The sequence below is a fragment of the Aythya ferina genome (genome assembly GCF_964211825.1).
Source record: "Aythya ferina genome assembly, chromosome: 1".
NCBI classification, from domain to species: Eukaryota; Metazoa; Chordata; class Aves; order Anseriformes; family Anatidae; genus Aythya; species Aythya ferina.
In genome coordinates this window covers 109,802,229-109,825,772 of record NC_140296.1, presented here as the reverse complement: position 1 = coordinate 109,825,772, position 23,544 = coordinate 109,802,229, and the positions used below count along the sequence as shown (strand labels likewise).

Below are 23,544 nucleotides of genomic sequence, written 5' to 3'. Positions count from 1 at the left end.
TCCCAGGCCAAACTCCACTATGGAAACTGTCTGTCTGTCATAACAAGCTGCTATGTGCTATAACTGGGTATTTTCTGCTTCTCCTGGTACCTCCTTGTTACCTTACCTCTGCTGTGCCATCCCACTACGGCCTGTCAGTATTAAGCCAGGGTAATACAGAAGAGCGCTAGTGAGCTTTTTACAGAGCTTATGAAAGGTTGATGCTCAGGATGTAAGACCACACTGCCTTGGAAAGTCTTCTGTGGTAGGGATTTATCAGGGCAGCAGCCCAGCATCACAGGCATTTGAGAGTTCTAGTTGACTATCTTATCTCTTTAAAAATCCCTGCCATCTTTTTCTGCCCTTTCTCAGCATATCTAACTGTTGTGCATATCCTAACTATCTTACATGGTATGTCACACTTGAGTCAGTGTGACAGTGAGATGCAGAGCAGGCTCAGCTCGAGGACAAAACCCCTCAGAGCAGTCTGCAGGGGCTCCATGACTGGCTTGGTGGACAGGAGAGGTGAGAAGTTGCTTGATGAACCTGCAGTACGGCTGCCAGTGCTTGGCATCTGTCATCTTTGGGAGCTGTTGCTGAGTCCCAGGATGACCACAGGACCGATGCCTCACAGTCCTTGCCTTTTCTGCTTTGCTGTAAATACCTTTGGGTATTTTGTTTGGGATAAAATATGACATGAGGATGCCTGAATAACTTCAGTTAAATGACAGGGGTTATGATGTTAGTATTTATATCACCACGTTTAAAGAGCAAGGAATTTAGCCTCGTTGACTCTGTCTTGCATAGCCATCACTGTGCTGTGCTTTGGTGTGCCCTTAATGAGGGTCAGTAGAGCAGGTCAGCGCAGGCATTGACAGACCATCTGTGGTATGCAATACCAGGTGCTCAGCATCTCTCAAAATCAGGCCATTTGTTTGCATCCTTTAATTAAAACATGCTCAGCTCCCGTAAAGTCTGACTATTAAGTGAGAATGAAGATTGCTACTTAGGAAAACAGCTGATTATTTTTGCTTAATGAAATGCATGTATCTCATTGTTGTGTATCTAGACAGGGGAAAATGTTTACCCTCTATAAATAATACTTACAATCAATGTATTCAAACCTGCTCTCATCATAGAAGCCATTGGATAAAGCTCAAGCATGCCCCACAGCAAATTTAGCATGGTATATAGGACAAGTCTTGGTGGGTTACTGATATCCAGGGAAAAACAGAGAGGCCAAGACTTCATCTTGGAAAAGGGAGATTCTGCAACTTCCTTGAAAAGAGAGGGAAAAAGAAGATATATAGTAGTGTGTAACTGAGGAATAGGAAAGGGACTGGGACTTGAAAAAACATGTTTGTTATCTCATGAGGTACACGAAAAGAGGAATGAAATGGCAAGTCACGCAGAAAGAATACATAAAATGTACTGTTAACAGAAAAGTTCATTACAGAGTTTCCTGAGTGTGAAAACTCAATATGACACACTGATGAAAGGGAGGACAAGGCTCTCTGGATGCTGATACCCAGATTTACAACTAGATTATGTCAGGGAGAAGTTCAATCTTTCTTTCTTAGATTTAGTAACTTCCATTCCAGTTGTCCACTGGGTTTTTAGAGGATTTCTTCAAGCCAACATATATCAGTGTGGATATTCGTGTACAGAGAAAGAGAAGCCAGCAAAAAAGACAGCTTTCCTCCTTCTTCCAAAAGTGAGGATGTCCTCCACATTTCACTTTTTTTTTTTTTTTTTTTCTAAAGTCTCTTCTCTAAAGTTTCTTTTCTAAAGAAACTGTGCAATACAATTCTTTATCTAAAATGATAGCAGCCTAGGAGTTTAGGCAGATAAGTCAGTCTTTCGTAAATACCAAATCTATTGTTTATTGAAACAAAAAACATAAGGGTCTGAGGAACCCTTTAGATGAGAGCCACTAGAGAAATCTTGATCATTTTCACTGCTAATTTACTAGGTAACTACATTTATCAGACTACTTCTTTGGGCAGATTGTTGTCTCTAGAAACGCATGTTTTTATCTCCCGGAAGTTGTATTTTCTGCTTGGCTGGGTACTGCTGTTCTGTGAGCTGCTGTGATCATGCTTGCACATGCATACACACTTGTATCTGAGCAGTATGCAACTGGAAACCTATGCAATTCATAAGAAAAAGGAGAAAATGTTAGTTGCAGGGCAAAATATTACACATTATGCTTACTGCTACATAGGTAATAATGTCATTACTTAGAACATCGTTAAAATGTATCTGATATCTCAAACTAAAAGGTCTGCTGTAGGGTATGAAACTAATATAAATAACAACTTCAGTCCTCAGCTCAGCAGTAATAGTAAAAAAAGAAGAGTATCTCTTTTTCCCCAAAGAGAAATGCCTTGCACAAATACTGATCATGGGAACCATTGATGTCGGTAGTGCTTGTAGAGATGTATTGATGTTTAAAAAACAAACAAACAAAAACAAACAGTGGCTGTGTAATAACTTCTGAAAATGGCAAAAGAAAAGCATAGTGTCTATTTGAACATGTGCCACAGTGCCAGTGACAGAATTCAGGCCTGAAGAGGCAGCATTCATTTGAGACAAAATATATTTCATTCTACTTCAACAGAATCTGAAGCAATTTTAGTTGAAGAAAAGAATATAGACTAGTCTATGCTAGTCCATAAAGTGCTATGTTCCACTTTACCGTGCTTTCTGCAGACATTGCCTTTTCTCTAATCTATTCATCTTCTGTTTATAAGGTGTATTTTAATTTCCTGCTATGTTGTATCATTTCTTTGATTCTGTCCTTTTAGTGCATCCTTCTTTCTTATTTTTCCCTATATTTTTCCCTATTTATTTATTTTTTTTTCCCCACAATTACTTCTATTAAAATTTATCTTGGAAGCCTCAACTGAAGACAAAGAGTCCATTGTGCAAGAACTACAGATGTTATTGGTAGGTGACAATCTCTTCCAATTGTATTAGATAAAATAGCAAAGTGGGATAAAAGAGAGCAAATACACTGTAACATGAGGTAACTTCTTAGCCTTTCTCACCTCTTGAAGCTCACTCATATTTATGTAAAGAATATGGTTACTTTTTATAAAAGGAAGGTTCAAAGCATAATAATAGAGTTCAAAAGTGTATGATGTACTGTATCAGATGAGGATAAGTGCTGTGGATAATAGAGAAAACTCCCACCTACCTAAAATGAGGAAGGACATCTGTATTATCAGTGCTATAAAGCTATGATAGGTATGAAAGGTATGATATGAAAGGTAGCTATGATACTACCTTTACTCAATCAAATTCACATGCAAACATTTCAAAGTCCTTGGGAAGGAGCATATGTAAGCAACATTAACTGAAAGAGGTAAAGTATGTACCATATTACCTTTTGATGCTACAACAGTCTTTCACTTTGGATTTCTTAAGAGCATTTTATTCAGTCAGAATCTCATCCAAAAAGCCCACAGTTTCATTCCATGCTAATAGGCTACCAGAATTATTTTGATAACAACTTTGATCTTTGCCCACAGCAGTTGTCTCAATAAGCAGGCTGATTTTGTTCTGATTCAGATCAGTTGAAAACGTTCTGCTAAAGTCCATGGGACACAGTTTTTACACACATTTGGACATTTATTCTGATTTTAGTGGAATAAGACCAAGAATGCCTTGCTCATGTATGGATCAGTTTTTGCCATTGTGGTGCCACCAAGTGCCGACTTCAACTAACACTGCAGGACATCCCAAAAAAATCTTCATCCCCTTTCCTTATCCCTCTTAGGCCAGAAAGATACTGATGAATTTCCAAAACAGCCTGGCACTAAATCACAGTTCTCTTAGGGAGATCTTTGTGTGTGGTTCTGATTGACTAAAAAATAAATACAATGCACCAGATGATATTTAATTTAAGTTAAAATATATATCAGGGTTTGTTCAAACTTCTCTGAGTCTTCCTTTTTTCCTGTTTTCTTCTGCTTTGATTCAAATTTAGAAAACTCCATTGGGGGAAAGAAAAAAAAAAAAAGCCCAGGGACATATTTATTGCAAAGGTTTTAAATATTCCATTATTAAACAACTAGACTGATTGCATTGTTCTTAAATAGAGTGAGCTCAGGTGAGGATATGGAAGAATACCTGAGACAAATATTCTAATGACTTCGAAATAAATGCATCTTTCCATGACAGCATTTGCTTTTAAAGATCCTAGTTGCTGAAATAGCTTCTTGCATCATTAATGAGTAGTGTATAGCTGGCTGATTGTTCACCTCCTTTTGTGCAAGAACTTGGATTTGCTTTGAATACAGACTATGGAATGAATATATTTGAGATTTTAAATGTCCCTGCTTTCTGAAAAGCAGCTTTGTCACCAAGCCACATTTCTGGAGATGTGTAACATTACCAGTTTCTTCAGTTTTCGAACTTGCAAAAATGTAAATCATATTTTAGGACCACCACCAATCTATCTTTATGTTTTACTCTATGCTTGCATGAGCATACTCTTTCAAAACTCAGATGAATTGGAGACTGTAAAATGCTCTTCTGAAAGGATATAAGAAAAGGCACTTTTGTGTTATTTTCTATGTAAATCACTAGATTGTCTTTTTTTTTTTTTTTTTTTTTTTTTTTTTTTAGTAGGTGTTTCAACATAACTTTGTAAGCAGCAGTGTTGCTTATAATGCAGAAGTACTGTTAGTGTGTTTTCTTAAAAAATAAAAATCAAATAGGTATCTGTTGAACAACCAACTCTTACATGAGATCCCCAAGACCTACGGCTGGTAAAATTCATGGTAGTTCACTACAGTCAGACTTTCAGTTATTCACAAGGGGGGAAAACCTGCTAGTGGCAGTTGCCTTTCTCCAAAGTCATCTAGATTGGGGAAGTTACAGTTAGTTCTGTTTGTACTCTTAAAACCTTTTGCTGTACATTCATGCATTTCCCTATAGGTAACCATCTCTTAATTTTTTTTGGTCTTGCTTTATTCACCCTTGTGACTTCTTTTTTTGTAATAGGTAGTGAGCTCCCTCTGTCACTGTGGAACTTTGAATGTTTTTCTTCCATGCATTTCCCAGAAACATCCACTTTTCTGCATTTTTTTTCTCTCCATTTTCATTTGCAGTTTTTTGTCTTTTTTACCTTTCTAACTTGCAAACTCCTACATGCATCCAAAGCCATTAGACATCCACCTGCTCCCTCATAGAGAAAGGTGCCTTTTAAAGCACGTTCTTCTCTGTAATTCCTATGCTGTGAGGGCTTTTTACTTTCTCAGTCTCCATTCTACTACCCTACCTCTAACAAAACCTTTGCTCTTAACATTTAGTAGAGACAATCTTTCAAAATTATTTTCATAGCCTTAAGCGTGTCTCTTGCATTCTACTCTCATTATGTCTTAGAATATTTAGTAGGAATTGTAAAATATGATTAGGTGTTCTGTCACATCCATGGTCTTCAGATTTATTTGATATAAGAGTGATCTAAGGCTCAGTAATTCATTCCTAGCATAATCTGTGTGAAGTTCAGCTATAGTTTTCTTCAAACTCTAACCATTGTCTGTTTGCTCTTATTTTTTATGAAACAATCTTTGCAGAGAAAAAAAAAGAAAGTCTTAGGTGAAAACCAAGATTCTTCCTAAGGGTATTTTTGCTCTCTACCAAAAGTACTTGCAGGCTGGTTTCCTGAACGTGAAATCTTCCTTCACCAATGTGTTGGAAGATTTTTTTTTCTATGAGGGAAAATATTTGCAGTTAACAATAAAACACGTTCAAACCTATAAATACGTTTTTTGAATGTATTTTTTGAATTTATAAGTTTAAAGCTTGATCTGCTTTTTGGGCTAGAAGGAGCTTGAGGCTAGGGAGCCAGCTGGTTTTCTCTGATATCAGATCCAACTGGGAAATAGCCAGGTGATTTTTATAAAGGGATAGAAAAACGTCAGGTGGGTTTGGTAGCTGGAAGGAAGTGGAGGGTTGAAGTGTGTGCAGCCTACCTTGGTCAGGTGGGTGGCTGGTCTCTGTGCTTTAGCAGTACGGCCTCTCATGAAAAACAAAATGTAAGCTGCAACTCTAGTTCTTCTGGGCAAGTTGTTAATTTGTTTTGGTTCTCAGCAACTGAAGATTGAAGATTGAGAAGATGTGAAGCAGGGAGTTTACCACTGGTACCTGAAATGGTAGCATTCAGGCTGTAGACAAAAGTTTTTATCTGTCAGATATTTGGTGAAACAGGAAGTACATCTGCTTTCACAGCACCTTTCTCCTTTCATCTGTTGCAGCTAAATCAAGGTAAAATGATTTAAAACTTATACTTGTCCATCTCACTAAAGTTATGTGTAGGTGAGGTTGCTATATCTCTAGGTGCTGTCCTGCAGGGCTACTGTAGGGATGTTTTCTGTGAACTCAAGGTGGTCTGGTGGCTTGGCTTTTTTTGTCAGGGTCATATTGCTACAGTCTGGCTCTCAAGGCTCTTTTAAGCGATAAAGTGATGATGGTTTTGATGCATGTTATGAATGCTTTATTTAGTGGTGGGGAAGCATCTGACGTTATGATGTTGTTACTAGTAGGTAGCACGGTCTTTAATGAAAATATTCATGATGATAATGTAGGAGAGATGAGTCTACTGTTCTGCGTGTTGAAGCTTTCTCTGAGAGATTTTGAATATGTGAAATTATATTTTACTGTTAACCTTAAGACAAATGATTAGAATTAAAGTATGCAAGTGCTTTGATGCTCTGGGAAGATTTATCCTTATATTAACATTTATTATATATGCTTTTTTGCTATTTTTTAAAGAGGAATATGTGTGTATATACATGTTAATCTCAATCAAAGCCCATGGTGGGGAAAAATATGAACGGGTTAGAATATCATCAAGGTGTGGGTGTTGATTTTTTTTTTTGATAATTACTTGTGTGTATGTGTTTTTTTTTTTTGTTGTTGGTTTTTTTTTTTTTTTTTTTAAATTAGCAATATACTTTATCTTGTCTCACCATGATCTTTGATAGAGATTGGACAGGAGCTCTTTGTTCCTTTTCTGTGTAGCTACTTGTGATTAATGAAAGCCTACAGAAAGGCTTGGTAAGCTTTTAATAAAGAGGCAAAAATTCCAGCATTAGCATATTTCCACACTTATTTTTCATAAGCAAAGCTCTTCTGTTATAGTAACTTTTTCCAATACAAGGTTCAAAAAACACCCCAAAAGTTCTCAAAACAGCACTTCAAATATTTTTGAGAGATTGTACCTGAGATACTTTTTCACTATAAAATAATCTTTTTAGTACTCATCTAGTTCTTTCTACTCTCATGTTATTTCAAGTTGATTTTCTTTTTGGCTTTCTTGAGAAATATGAATGTGCTGATCTTTAAGATGGGCTGTTTAAGGACTGTGATCCATCATGTATTCCAATAAAGAAGAACCTTTGTTTATGTTGAATATTAAGATGAAATGCTGCATGTTACACAAGAAATAGAACAAGAAATGCTATGTTTTCAGTTGATCTGAAGTTCGTTAAATGCAAAACCGCTGGACTCCTGTTTTCTTTGTAAAGGTGTATACATGTGTATGCTGGATATTGAAAATTACTACTTGCTGAGAGTATATGTAGGGGTATACAAAATATCATTGGGATTTGTGCCTTTGACTTTGCAAGTTTCTGTAGTGGATGTTGAGTATGTTGAGTACCTACTTTATAATTAGTCTCTTAGGCCCTAACAATTGTATCTAAATATGATTGCAGTATGGATCAAATTATTGTGCCTTAAACTACAATTAGAAAAAAAAAAATGGAGGGATAAGTCTGCTGTTTTTTAATAGAAAGGTCAGAAGGAAGTGACCATAGATGACTGTAAATATGCTTATTAACAAGCTTATTACTGTTGTGTTATTGTTTTCAAAACCCATTCTCATGAAAGATGAGTAGAAAAGTGGTGAGAATAGAGTACTTTTTCCAGAGTAAATTTAAGTGAGTCAACTACTTAATGAGTTTATAGCTATTATGGCTACTTGGTAATTTCCCCCTGCCCCTGACTCATTCAGGACAAAAACTATGCTTTGGAGGATGCTAGAGAATTCTAGCTGAAATATTACTGTTTAAATATTTAAGAGTATCTTAATTTCAAAACAGCTGCAGATTAGTGGAATTCTACTAGAAATTAATTTCTTATAATTCAATATCTATTTCTGATGCACTACAGAATGTTGAGCGCCCCCCCCCCCCAAAAAAAAAAAAAAAAAAAGGCACCCAAACCCACAACAAACTAAAAATAGAAGAGTGATTTCTTCCGTACAATGAGTACAATGCAATGCTGAACATAGAAACTGTACTGCTGTAAAACTGCTTTGGAAATGGCTTATTTTTATAACCCAATAAAATACAATGCTTATTTTCCAAAATTTGTCCTGCTTGCATTGTTGTGAATGACTCCTACATTTTCTGTTCAAAAGAGTGAAAAAACAATTCTTTGTAAATACCTTTCACTGAACAAATTATTAGATAAAAATTGCAATGCTTGCTTTAAACACTTGTCCAAGACCGTTCTCTGCTAACAACATTTTTCTAACAAAGGCTTAATAAATATTAACTGGGAAATTGGAGAATGTAAATTGGAGAATGTAAGTTATTTGTTTTATTGTGTATTACTAAGTAATTCTTTGGCTTTGGAGAACAGTTTGTCTTCTAAATTTCAAATTCTATGTAACCTGATTTTTTTCTTCTTCAGAACAGTAGCTCACATGAACATCAGGGTCTTTTTTTTTTTTTTTTTAACAGGATGTAGTCAATATGTTAAAATGTCTTTTAATATTAAAGGTATGTAGCAGAATCTGCTACAAATCTTGAATTTGCAAGAGTAAAAATCAAACAATGCTATTAGTCTTTTGTTCAAGGCTACAGCACTGCAAAGGAATCTTAGAAGACTAAGATATTTGCAAAGCTTTTCTAAATGTTTAGAGATGGTCTCAGTTTATTTTTCTAATATCTGCAAATCTCAGTGTATCATGTCTTCATCCATTTTTCCCATGTGCAACATTCACTGTACTGTTATTGTATGCCTTTGTGCCGACATCTTGCTGTATATGAAACGGTCAATAATTCTTTCTGTGATACAAGTAAGAGTCAACGTATTTTTGCTATAAATCCAGCAATATTATAGTTGGACTCGATGATCCTTTGGGTCCCTTCTCGCTTGTATATTCTATGACAATTCTATTGTATCTTTCTACCAAGCTTAGGCTGGGAGTGGAGCTGGAAGCAGTGCAGGGAGCGTGTTGGAGTTGCTGTGGCCTCAGAAACTGAGATGGAAGGTGAGGGGACAGAATCACAGAATCACAGAATTTCTAGGTTGGAAGAGACCTCAAGATCATCGAGTCCAACCTCTGACCTAACGCTAACAGTCCCCACTAAACCATATCCCTAAGCTCTACATCTAAACGTCTTTTAAAGACTTCCAGGGATGGTGACTCCACTACTTCCCTGGGCAGCCTGTTCCAATGTCTAACAACCCTTTCGGTAAAGAAGTTCTTCCTAACATCCAACCTAAAACTCCCCTGGCGCAACTTAAGCCCATTCCCCCTCGTCCTGTCACCAGGCACGTGGGAGAACAAACCAACCCCCACCTCGCTACAGCCTCCCTTGAGGTACCTATAGAGAGCGATAAGGTCACCCCTGAGCCTCCTCTTCTCCAGGCTGAACAAGCCCAGCTCCCTCAGCTGCTCCTCGTAGGACTTGTTCTCCAGGCCCCTCACCAGCTTCGTCGCCCTTCTCTGGACCCGCTCAAGCACCTCGATGTCCTTCTTGTAGCGAGGGGCCCAAAACTGAACACAGTACTCGAGGTGCAGCCTCACCAGAGCTGAGTACAGGGGGATGATCACCTCCCTAGCCCTGCTGGTCACACTGTTTCTGATACAAGCCAGGATGCCGTTGGCCTTCTTGGCCACCTGAGCACACTGCTGGCTCATATTCAGCTGACTATCCACCATCACTCCCAGGTCCTTCTCTGCTTGGCAGCTCTCCAACCATTCCTCTCCCAGCCTGTAGCTCTTCTTGGGGTTATTGTACCCCAGGTGCAGGACCCGGCACTTGGCCTTATTGAACTTCATGCAGTTGACCTCAGCCCATCGGTGCAGCCTATCCAGATCCTCCTGCAGAGCCTTCCTACCCTCAAGCAGATCAACACACGCACCTAACTTGGTGTCATCTGCGAACTTACTGAGGGTGCACTCGATGCCCTCGTCCAGATCATCGATGAAGATATTAAAGAGGACCAGCCCCAGCACCGAGCCCTGGGGGACGCCACTAGTGACTGGCCTCCAACTGGACTTGGCTCCATTCACCACGACTCTTTGGGCCCGGCTATCCAGCCAGTTTCTAACCCAACGAAGCGTGCGCCAGTCCAAGCCAAGAGCAGCCAGTTTCTTGAGGAGAATGCTGTGGGAGACGGTGTCAAAAGCCTTGCTGAAGTCAAGGTAGACCACATCCACAGCCTTTCCCTCGTCCACCCAGCGCATCACTTTGTCATAGAAGGAGATCAGGTTCGTCAAGCAGGACCTGCCTTTCATAAACCCATGCTGACGGGGCCTGATTGCCTGCTTGCCCTGCAAGTGCTGCGTGATGACTCTCAGGAGGATCTGCTCCATGAGCTTCCCTGGTACTGAGGTCAAACTGACAGGACTGATAACTGCAGTGCATGGGACTTCCCCGGGGAGCCTCTCTGGATGCCTGGTCCTGTACAACATCATTGCCTGTGTTCGAGACCTTGGCACCACATGGTGACATCTTGAAGTATTTCTTCTGTAAGTCTCTGCCTTCTGACAGGAGTGATAAGTATTTCAACTACTTTTTCCTTCTGTCCACAAAACACGCTACAGCCAGAAGCCCTGATCCTGAACAGTTAAGGGGGATCTTATTAGGATTGGTGCCTAGTGGCATGAGTGCTTACACTTCAGAAAAACAGTTCAGTTTTTCAGAGCTGCTGTTCCCCTCTTACAGGAGGAATACTATAGTAGCCAAAGACCACTCACTGAATACAAATGCTTGGAAGAAAAACAACTACCCTGATTTTTGTTTTATCCTGCAGAAAAGTTGGGAAGAACTTGATTTCTGGGGAGGTGCCCTATAACCCCAACTAGCTGTTCAGCTGGAGGAATTCACTGTGTAATTGTAATTCTTTAGCCTAGAGTAAATGTAAAATAATCTGTTGAACTTGTCTGATTCGGAAAGCATTTTTACTCCAGAAAGCCTCATGGCTCTGGAGATGATGATGTTTTGAGCAGGGATGGCAGTTATGGTTTATAAAACTGATCTTTACAACACTGTTCTCCTGTTCTTGTGCAGAAAAATACCAGCAGTTAAATACTGCATTTATTTTCCTCCAGGTTCTGTATAATTCTAGTTCAGTATCCTTGTTGTATCTGAAGGTATTTACAGGCATCTTTAAGGAAAGATAGCTAAAGCACTAAGCGTAGTGCAAATTGAGCAAATGTTATCATAATTTTAAAGGACTACAGAAAGTTTTTGAAATTGCAAAATGATTTTTACTTACAGTAGAAACACATGTTTATGTATGGTTGTCATCTTAGTAACTCTTTGAAACGTTCAGCAGTTAATGCTGTATAAACCAAAGCTAATATCTGTTTTGAAAAACAAAACAAACAAAAAAAACCTACCAAATATTAATGAGAGAATGTAACCAAAATGAAATAACTTTCAAAAATAATTGGACTTCTCTCCACAGACAGGAGACATCTCTTCCCTTTATATAACACGTCTCATTTGTGCTGCCTACTGTCCTTTGCTTTCATCTTACTGACCTCTGTGATAGCATACATGTGCCCTGTAATGGTCCAAGTTGTAATGCTGTAAGACATACATAATTATGGCTTTGCTGTAACTTGATAGTGAGTAGCCATAATTAAGATCCAGGTTTTGTTTCTTTTATCCTTAGATAATCTTTTGGGAACTATTTCTCAACTTCTGATTTTGTACTTGAAATAGTTTTCAAGTGACAACAACAAAACCATTAAACCACATTGATAGCTGCTGCATGTAAAATTTTCATTTTCTAATGGCAGTAGTATAAGTGGAAGTTATTGGTTCATTTTTTTTTTCTTCTGGTAAAAATTAGATATTAATAAACAAGGAATGTAATTTTGTAGGTTGAATATGTAACAGTCGTAAAAAAAATCTAAAATAGAATTAACTATCATCCCAGATCATAAACATCCTTTCCACAAGAGTATAAATAAGACAAATCATCTTCAGAAGATGACAGGTAAGAGAAATGTCCTACAGAAGAAAAATCCCTGGTAAAATTCCTTGTTAAATTCTGAGCAACAAATTGTTTGAGATCTGATAATTCTAGCCTCTAAATACTTAGCTCAGTGAGGGGGAAAACTGTACTGGAAAAACAATTTTTCTGGAGACTGCAGTGCTGAGATCTGTCTAGGAGTCTGGGCAGCAATGAGGTAAATGGATTATCAACGTGACACTGTGGTGTTGCTGTTTTTTTTAAGTAAACAAACACTGAGATGGTGAAGAATTCTTCACTTCTTCCACCCCCCATTTCTTCTTCTTTCCACTGGATTGTGAAGCTTGGCTTAGATCATGAGATTGCAATATTTCTTGTGTGGTGTGGGGGCTGTATGAAGGAGAAGAGAGAAGTGAAGCAAGGGGGTTCTATTTCAGGGCACTAGGTAGGAAGCTGGGGTTTGGCAAAAAAAAAAAAAAAAAGTTTTTGGCTGTTTTTTTTAAACTTTAATTGGAGACGTATTTTATTCTTGTGTGTATATGTCAGTCCTTGCAGTTTTTTAGTAATAAAGTGAAAGTTTGCTCCTTCACTGTGTTTCTTCTAGAGCTGTGTAAAATCCTGTAACATCAAGGGGGGTATCAGCACATCACTAAAACTGCAGACAACCTCTACTGCAGTTGAAATCCTCACTTTAAAAAAGCACACCATCCCTTTTACTTGTGAACTGTCTTGCTTGCTGAATAAGCACTTCTGCTTTGTCCCCAGTGTCTGAGTTGCAGTTGCCTGTAATTTGATTGTCACTTGTGGAAAAGGAATACATACAGTGTTGATTTTTTTTTTTTTTTAAAGTAATAATCACAGTATATGGCTTACTGTACATTACATATCTGACTGCCTCAGCATGAGGGGAAAATTCCTTTCTTCAATGAGACAGATGCCATTTAGTATACAGATGTTTGTCATAAAGCAAAGAAACACTGTTCCAGGGAAATTTGATTTTTTTTTTCCTCTATTTTAGAATATTCATGTTTCTAGCAAAAACAAAATGCTGCCTACAATAAGGGAAAGGAAACAATGGCGAGAACTTAACTGCATTCTTATCTTGCTTTTAATTTAAAAAGTTTTATGAGGTAAAAGACAAACCTTTAGAGAGCTGAAAAATAATATAAATGCTTGTAGAATGGAGACTTGGAGCCTTAAAAGGGAAGAATTTAGACTATAAACTCAAATAACAGCAGTGTTGCTGTGCAAATGCTATAGAGGCCAGTGTTGAGGAAGCAGACTTTTCTGCCATGAATGTTTATAGTTTAGAGATTTGCCACTTGTATATTCAAATTTAATTGGCCACAATGAAATGCATTTTAGTTTCCAGTTTGCTGTACCCATTTACAACAAGTATTTGTCACTCTTCATTCCGCATCGTTCCTCTTTTAGTGAAATAGTCTCTCCACCCAGTGTCACTGCACCATTGGTAAAATTATCACAGGTATTGGAATCATGAGCTCTCAATCTGCTTGTATTTTTTAAAAGGTATTTAATTTTGCTTAGCAGAAGAAAAACAACAGTTGAAGAGGTATCAAAGAACATGAGATAGGGAAGCTCGTGGTAGTTAAAAACATTTATCACTTTAATGGTATTTTACTGTGTGCTCCTGCATATGCATCAACAGATTGCAAATAAAGCAAAGGATTTGCACGACCTCAGTAATGCTTCCGGTGTCCCAGCCTTATTTCAAGCTGTGGCAAATAAAGCATAAATACTGCAGGCAGCATTTTTTTCTCATTTAGTCACTTATAAAACAGACTTAAAAGGAACAATGCTGTGAAACCTGGCTTAACTGACCACTGGGGGGAGAGAAAATGGAGTGAAAAAAAAATAATTAATGGATGTGGATCTGTGTTTTAAAATTCCGAGGAATATTTTACAGAGGATTTTTTGTGTTACAAAACATGCTTCATATATAATTCTTAATGTATGGAAAATATCACTTAGGGAAATGATGGCTTGGTACTCCACCCATTACAAAAGTTTAGTAAGCAGTATTATTATTACAATGTTCCCCTTTGTTTTACTGAGATCATAAAATCATGGAATCATAGAATGGATTGTGTTGGAAGGGAGACACCTTAAAGATCATCTAGTTCCAAGTTCCCTGCTATAGGCAAGGATGCCACCCACTAGATCAGGTTGTCCAGGCCCCCATCCAACCTGGTCTTGAACATCTCCAGGGTGGGGCATCCACAGCCTCTCTGGGCAACTTGTTCCAGTGCCTCAGCACCCTCTGAGTGAAGAATTTCCTCCTAACCTCTAATCTAAATCTCCCCTCTTTTAGTTTAAGACCGTTTCCCCTTGTCCTATCATTTCTACCCAAGTAAAGAGTCCTCCACACTTTTTATAAGACCTGTCTGAATATTGAAAGGCTACTATGAGGCCATCCTGGAGCCTTCTCTTCTGTAGGCTTAAAGAGCTGGGGCTGTTCAGCCTGTCTTGTAGGAGAGGTGCTCCAGCCCCTTGACCATCTTTGTAGCCCTTCTCTGGACCTGCTGTAGCAGCTCCACATTCTTCTTGTTCTAGGGGCCTGGATGGATCTGTTGGTTAGGTGAAGATTTTTCAAAACCTTGGTGACAGCAAACTAGTAATGGAAATCTCTCTCTCTTTGCCAGTTCAGATAGAAGTTAATTAACAAAAATCTCTTTGGTCCTAGATTAAGTTTGTAGTCATAATTTGGAAGAGAGAACCACCTGCAATAATAAATACCCCGTCCCTGTTGTGGTAGGGTTTTGCTAGGCGTCAGTTAAAGCTGTCTCACATTCTCTTAGTGTGTATTGGCAAACTGTGTATGCTCAGATGCAGGAGCAGCTGTGCAGTTGCTCTGTGCCCTCTTTTCTCCATCCTTCATCTCAGACCTGCATCTACTCCCCCTGGGAGTGTCAGATTGAAATATTTGGTGCAATCAGAAGAACATGGGGAGTTGGGGGGGGGGTGGTGTTGAACCTGGTTTCTTCGTGACCTATGGAAAAGCTTTGAATATCGGTTGCTTTGGATCACTGTGTTTTAATGGATGTTTCTATAAGAATTAGTCCTTGTAAAAATCTCCTAACAGTGCATTTATACGTTCTTTTGAAAGACCCAAATTCGGTTGAGGTATTCTCTGGTGAGAGAGACAAGGAGGAGGTGGTCTTGGAAGCTTCAGGCTTTCAAATATTTATTTTCAGATACGTGATCCAAATTAAATATGCTTATTAAAAAATGTTCATTAATACTTATAGGTATATAACACAAATATACTTGTGTGTAAACAATGCCTGAATATTTTGTATTCATGTATTGAAAGCTACAACTTCAGAATGATGCAGAAGATTGACTGGATGGAGCAGTTTGATCAGCCTTGCGCTGTTAAGAAGCTACAAGCCTGCAGTTACTATTTTGAGATCACTAATTACTAGTCAGTCACTGAAAATTCAAAGCATGCTGTTTTTGAACACACCAGCCTTTTCTTAACACTGTAGCAGAGGCTGCACTACATGCTGTGATGGGTTATGCTACAATGCTTTTGTCCATTTGCAAGAAAATGAGGAAATGAATGAAGAACAGCCACCTTTGCAGGTGTGCTGTAAAGAAACAGAATGGAGAAAGGTCCATTCATTCATAGAAAAATGAGTGCAATGGCCAAGATAATGCACAATGAAAAAGAAAGGAGATAAAAATTTTTCAATTCCTCAAACAAGCCCAAAATGCGTCAGAATAGAGAATGCTTCTTAGCAACTTTTGGATATTCTTGACAACCATAAAAGTCTTCTAAACTTTTTTCATGAAGTGGCTGAACTCACCATGTAAGTTTTCTTGCTAAACCTTCTCAGTGGATGTTGTCACTAGCTAATTGTTCTGAGTATTCTCTATTTGCATGTTGCTAAGCACATCTGGAGTACCACCCTATTTATGAAGTATCTGTGGTACCTTCAAGATACCACAGGAGGCTTTCATCTTGTGTTTCCCCTTGGAGTAGGCTCTGCACACAGGAGCATGTTTTGTGTAAACTTCCTAAATTCCTTGCAATGTGTGCATATGCATCTATAGATTTAATAAGCTGTTCATTTAGCTAAGAGGAAAAACTAATATGCCCATGTCTTGTTTGTTCATGTCTGAAATCTATCATGCAGAGATGTAACATGATATCCGCTTCTAAAACAGGAATTAAATCACTTTACTTTCATAAAATCACACTACAATAGCGGCGAAAACTGCAATACATTTTTCAAATAATGGCAAGGTCACCATGTTGCAGCCACAGTGAATGAAATAACAGCTGCTGCTTTTTCACATATTGGCTATGTAATGGGCTTGCATCACTAATTATATAATGAAATAAATGAAAATGTCTGCAAGAGCTTTTGGGTTTTTCTCCTTAGAATGTCAAAGGGTCATACAACTTCATGAGTGTTAACCACTACCAATTTTTCTTCTAAGTTTAGAAAGAACTAGTTCCGTTGTTTGCAGGTAGTGCCCATACTGGAGATGAGGAAAACTATACATATGAAACTGTGTTATGAAACACTGGTGTTTAGGCTGAGTGATTGAGTAATATTAGCTGATTGTCTTGCTGGTATGTCTTGCTATTATGTACCACCAGTTTGAACTGCTGTATTCTGCTTTTCCTTTGGGTGCGAGTATTTAGGAGCAAAAAATTAGTGAAAAGTTCTTCTGAACTTCATATTTTATTTCAGTGAAATACAAATTTGTAAGCATGGAAGTACAGGTAGGAAGATAAATAGCTGTATAAAATGGATGAAGATGGAACTTATCTGTGCTTGGAGCTGTTGACTGAAAATTAAATCAAGGTTTTGGAAGCCAATGTAGTTCAAGGTTAACACCCACTTCTGAGTTGCCTTACTTCTGAGTTGCCTTTTTTTTTTTTTCAGTTTGGCTTATTTCTACTGAAGAACTATTTCTTCCTGACCTGAAATCTTGAACTCTTTTACCTTAAAGGTCACATTGTGGTTTAAGCCACTGAACAGCAGGGATCACATTAATATCTGTTTTTGACATAAAATCACACTATTTCTCACTTTTTGTGAGAGAGACTGAACAGCAATTTTACAAGTGTTAGTTAGTTATCTTAGATCAGTATTTTGAGTGTCATTTACAGCAAGAAACTGCTGTGAAATCTCAGTGTAGTCAGACTTATGTTTGTTGTAATTTGAATTAGGTTAAAGTGTTTATAGTTAGCTGAGAAAGTACATTGCTTTATAACCTTTTATAATCCACCAACCATCTGATGAATAAAAATCAAGCATGTTTTCCTATGGATGGACTGCTAGGTTAGCTCTAAATTTTGCTGTTCATCAATTTCTCTGTGCAATGCGGTAGTTATAATGGATTTCAGGCTGAGGTGATTTTGGTGGAAAGAAAAACAAGATGCCCATAGAACACTAATGTTGTTGTGGGAAATATCACGTGCTCTAGTATCACTTATGTGACTAAATGAAGCCAGACCTTTACAACAGTATATATTTTTTCCTGATACTGCAATATTCTAAATGTGAAATGTAATGCCTCGTCTGCTTTGGTGATCTTTTACTGAAACTGCTAAATCTATACCACAATTGAAACTCTAAAAAATTTTTTGTTATTTTCTGCCTCTGTTAAGGCTGTTTTTGATTGCCTCTTAAAGCATTTTTCTCCCCGGTATCCCCAGGTATGGAGTTGGGAGGGATGAGGGAGGATCCGTGACACTGATGAGTTCTCACGGTGAGAATCTACCAACATCATATAATAATGACTAGAGCTAGTCTTCTGACGTTTGGTGACTGCAGCTTAATTTGCATGAATAAAAATGTTTTCAGCTGTGTGTGCAAGTGCAATGAGCTGGAGTATTGGCCCTGAGCAAAAACTCAGAGTTGCCGTGGAGATCTGGATACTTATTTTTTCTTTACTGTAACAGAACTTAGATTTTCAAATCCCCTGGGTGGCTCTGAGGCTCTTGTATTGTATGGATGTACACATGAGCACATAGATTTATTTACATTGTATTTTTCCTTCTTGTTTAGAAAGTCATCTTTTCTGGTACTTGCTGATGTAACTGATGTTCTCTTCCAGTAATGGTAATAACATATTCTGCCACTGAAGCCTAATGGAAATTGAAATAAACTATATATATATATTTTTTTTCTCGTCATCTGCTTGTGAGCTACAAAGATGAGGAAGATCTCATTAACATTAGTATATATATATTTTATTTATTTTTCAATGGAGGTGTCTCCCATTTAGATCTTAAGGCCATTATAAAGTCATACGATTATTAGTTGTGTTAGGGGACCTTTTCACATGATTCTTGATGCAATGAATTAATTGTCAGCAAACGTTGTTGAATTCTTCCATCGTGTTCTTAGAAGAAAAAACAGGAGTGAACTTGCAGTGTTCTGTTGATGGCCTGAGACAAAGTTAATGAAGGTAGAACTTGTCTGAGTCCCTTGAACTATGATGAGCAGTATTTTACATGGGTATATGTTGCATTGCATACAGTGTTGAACTACTGTTCGTGACCAACAACTAGTTAAAAGTTTTTTTTTTTTTTTTTTTTTTTTTTTTTTTTTTCTTAAACCATGAAAATTATTTACAGGTCTTGATCGGTGCAAGTAGACCCTATTGATGGATCAGAAAACTAGCAAGAGAATGGAAGAAAAAAATTTTACTTTCTAGAATCAAGTTTGAGACCATAGATTAAGCATTTTACTAAGAGTTTCTCCTAAACAAAGTTTTAATAAAAGATTAATGTGTATGTATATCTTAGGTGTTTTTTGTACATTTTATCATGAACCTTCATGAGTTTGCTTGGATAGTGGTATGTGATGAAATAATGTCTTAATTCTAACTTTTTTTACATTTAAGGAATATTCTTGCTTTTTAAAAGTCTTCCTGAAATAATGAACAAAAAGCTCTGATCTTGAGCACAAGGTAATTCTCATCCTAAGGTTGAATGGCTGAATAGTCTTGTTTAGCTTGCCTTCTCATAACAGCTCCTCCCCCCCCATTTTGGTTTCCCGTTTTACTATCTTTCTTCCCTTTTACTATCTAGTGCTCAGATGAGAACACACAGCCCTTTAGTAAGTGGTGAGAGAAAGAATTGCAATTACAGTAATGAAAAGACCATGTGATTTATTATGAATGATTTTCAATTTACCAGGAATTGTGATTTATTAAAAAATAAAAAATAAAAATCTGTTTGCCTAATCAGCAAATCTGTTGGCATAAGCCTTTTCTCATTCATGAGAAAGACCAAAATCCACCTTATAATCATGGCGAGATATAAGTGGTTACCCATTTCTACTTGGCATTGGCAACAAAGTGGTCTGTTTTCTCTCTAAGCCATCTCTGGGACTGGCACAAATGAATTTAAGTAATGGTGAAGGATCAATAGCAACGCTATAGAATAAGAGAAAGCTATGTTAGAGTTTTCATCTTGAATAAGCATAAACCTTCAAAATGCATTTTTAAAACATTGAATTAGCATCTTCTAAATTTGTTCGTGTTTGGCACAGAATATGCTCATCAATGTTGCAATAGTGTCTGTTAGAAAACACTTCTGCATCAATAAGAAACATTGGACATTGTTCTATTCTAGTTTATTACTAAAGTACTCCAGTTATAACTTGTCTGACTTCTCTTGAATGGGGAGATTTTTTTCTGCAGATGAGATGTCTTGCCAAAGTCCCATGTTCTTGCAGTAGTCTCCAAGTATTTTTAAGACTTTCCTTAGTGTATTAACTACAGCTTTGAGATCATCAAAATTCTTTAAAGCTCAGCCTGAAAGTAATTGGTGAACCCATTATTTACCTTGTTGTTTCCTATCTGTTGATTGTGCTCTGAGTCCTTTTCTCCTTTGAGCTTTCACCATGTTCACTGACTCTGGCATATTTAATTTGCTTTGTGAATTACATGTGACAAGAAGCACCTTGCTTACTGCCCAGGGAACAGCCTGTGCTGTGAACTGTGGTGCTTGTCTGATGCATGTGACATTAATCTCAGCCACAGATACTTCTAAAAGTCCATGTAGGATTACAAAAGAGAAAAAGATTAATTGGGGAAAATATGAATGTACCTAACTATTGAAATGGGCTTGAAGTATCACAACATAGAAATCAAAATGAGACTTTCTGGTTTTGTTTAGTTTTGTTTTGATGTATTCAATCATTAGGTTTCAGGTCTGTAAGGTCTTGGCTGATATCTCTTTTAGATGCATGGCACCTCTAAATCATGAGTGGAGCATTCCCTAAGTTTTGGATGCAGTGCACAGAATCTGTGATTCTGTGATTTGAAGTGTTTTATTGTTAGATGAGTGTATGGCTCAAGCTCAGGAGATTTTCAGTGTTGCTTCAAATGTTTTTCTGGGCTTTCTCAAAACAATGCAAGTGTTCTTTTTCTGCCTGTAGAGAAATTGTGAGATCCCTAACATTCCTCCCCCAGATGTCTACGGGGTTTCAAAGTGTGTGGGGGAAATGCTCAGTTGGAGTTGACAAGAAAATCCTTTCCAAAAGGGTTGAAAAGATTAGTTCCTCTGAATACATTATTAATACTGGTAAGGAGTAATAAAAATGTAAACCCTTACAAGCACAGAAAAAATAGCTCTCTTTACTTCTTGCAATGTTGTTTATGAAAGTTGAATAAACTGTTCTTCAACCTTAAAAATCATATTATACTGGTAGGTTACACTGTTCTGTAATTAAGTTATTGAAAGATCCGAAAGAACTATTGGATAACGTGGAGAGGAGACACTTGATGAGTGAGGTAAACTTATACGAAATGTGAAGAGATGGAAAAGCAGAGCCTTCTCTCCATTTGAAGTAGAAGGTTTAAAGTCTCTTTCTCTTAAATAAAGTAATCTGTACAGTTAAATTGAAGTAGCATTCTCTGTAATGCTTAGATTCTAGTTGGATAAATTATTTAGACATTTTTCCTGAAAGGTTTTCAGGAGGATTGATGTTATTAAATGAGTTCAGGGGAAAAGTCCAATTGGCACTGCTAAATAGACTTCTAAGAAAATTGATAGTGCTGTGTGACAAATCATGCATGTTACCCTGTACATCATCAAAAGGCTTTGGGATGCAAACAAAAGTTATTAAGCATAGAAAACTTTTTCTATATTTCAAATATGTGAAGTTTCTGTGTTAGTCAAAGAATGAGAAGAGGTAGATGTGACTTATCTGCAGCAATAACACAAATCAAGTGTCTATTTGTATCGAAATGAGCAAGCATGTATATGTGAACAGTTGTTAGGTACTTGTTGACTACCAGTTCACTAGAAGAGATGTGGAACTGAATAGACTTTCCTTGCCCCTACCACCAATGATACGTTCTCTGCATGTACTTGTGTTTCCAGTGGGGGAGGGGGAAACCAAAAGCAACAAGAATGGTACTGGTCAGGAATTCTGTGTAATAACAAAAATGTGCTGTTTGCTGTTGCGAGCTGTTGCTCTGACACAACTGTTGCTAGAGGAGATGATATCATCTTCCCTCTTGCTTAACAAACCACAGTAACTTTTGTAGAAGAGGATTACTTTTTAAAAATTTATTTTAAATCACTTTGAAATAATCAGCCAAAAAGTCTTAAAAAGCATGGACAACTAGAATGGATAGTCATGATAATTATTATGCCTTTCACTTGCTAACTAAGGGATGTCAAAGCTCTGGGGATTCCAGATGTGTAATGCAAGTATAAATTAGGACAGTTCTGAAAGAAGCTGTCTTCACTGTGATCATTCTCACTATGATCATAGTGAGACAACATTTGGATGACATTGTCACCTTTGCTCCCTGTTCTACGCCAAATAATTGCAGAGCCTCCAACCTATACACTGTTTCAGAAAAATAGAGAGGTGAGGATCACTCTGGTGTTAACATGACCAGGTATCCATCAATGTTCCTGGAGGGAGGGACTCCTCAAGCAGCTTGCTAACTGTCACAGGGCTAACAAGGAATCAATCAGTAAATAATGTGACAATATAGAGAGATTGTAGAGCCTATAGGAGTGGCACATCCCATATTATCTTAGCTCAGAAATGGGGAGTTGGAAACGATTGCAGGCTGTTAGCCTTTAGTTGAAGGGAGTTCTCTTTGTCCTAAAAAACTTCTTAGACATTTCTTAAATCTTATATTTTAATACCACTGAACGTATCTGGTCATTTGGGCTTTGCTGATTAATGTGGTGGTATAACAGGCCTCTAACAGTAGCTTTTTTTAGTTGGAGGGGTACTTTGCTGCTGGTTTGCTATGCAAAATACAGATGACTCTTCTGGGGAAAAAAGCAGATGAGCTGGTGTGTGGATTCCATCTGCATGCCCAGGCAAACAAACAAACAAAAAAAAGTAAAATAAAAAACACTAGAATTGGTATTTCTCTCTGGGATAGCTCTGCGTTAAGAGACCAAGGAAAACGAGCTGCAATGTGTGATTGCTCTCATAGAGCACCCTGTGAATTGCATCAGATTTACTGGTGCTCTTTTCGTGCAAGTCTGTACTTCTCTTTCAGATCCATGTCATGACTAAAGCTAGGATTTCACTAAGCAAATCTACTGTGCTAGTCTGACACCCAATACAGGAAAAGTGTGGTGACTCACTTGCATCAACAGTCAAAGTTGTGAAAGTTTTTGTGGTGGAGGGGTAAGCTACTGCAATTTTGCAGCAGTTGTCCTGACCTGGTTAACATCAGTCACAAAAGATACATTATGGGACAACATCTGATCTCTTTAATGGGGCAACGCTAGATGCTTTATGTGTGTGGGGCATGTCTATTTGCAACATTATCTGTAAACTGGTTCTGGTAGCTGAAGTCATGTTTTTGGTGGCTGTCTACTGTGGCTTAATCTGACAGGCAGCTAAATGCTACACAGCTGTTCACTCATTCCTTCCCCCTGCATGCCCAAAGTGGGGTGGGGAAGAAAATTGGAAAGAACGGTTAAGTAATTCATGGGTTAAGGTAACAGTTTAATAAGGAAGGTGTGTGTGTTGACACAACAACAGAAGAAACTAAACCAATTGTTCAACACCAGCCAACTGAGCTGGTGTGCAGCCAGTCCCCAAGACGTGGCAACCCCTCTTGGCCAAATCCCACAGTTTTAGGGTTGAGCAGAACACTATATGGCATGGGACATCCCTTTGGCAGCCTGGGCCAGCTGTCCTGGCTGTGTCTCCTCCCATGTCAAGGTGCACCCCCAGCCTCCTCACTGTCAGGGCAGCACCAGAAGCTGGAGCATACTTGGCTCTGCGTGAGCACTGCTCTGCCCCAACTGAAACATGGGTGGCTTATCAGCAATCTTATCCTAAATCCAAAACACTG

The 23,544-nt window shown here is 38.0% G+C and overlaps 1 protein-coding gene across 3 annotated transcripts in view; it reads left to right on the top strand.

The window, feature by feature from the left end:
- Positions 1 to 5,391: 5,391 nt before the first annotated feature.
- Positions 5,392 to 23,544, top strand: part of POU1F1 (POU class 1 homeobox 1) — a gene marked incomplete at its 5' end in the record, with an annotated part of 180,743 nt that continues 162,590 nt past the window's right edge. For all 3 annotated transcript variants that reach the window (XM_084533885.1, XM_084533883.1, XM_084533884.1), the window contains one exon: positions 5,392 to 6,255. The remainder of the gene's footprint in view (positions 6,256 to 23,544) is intronic.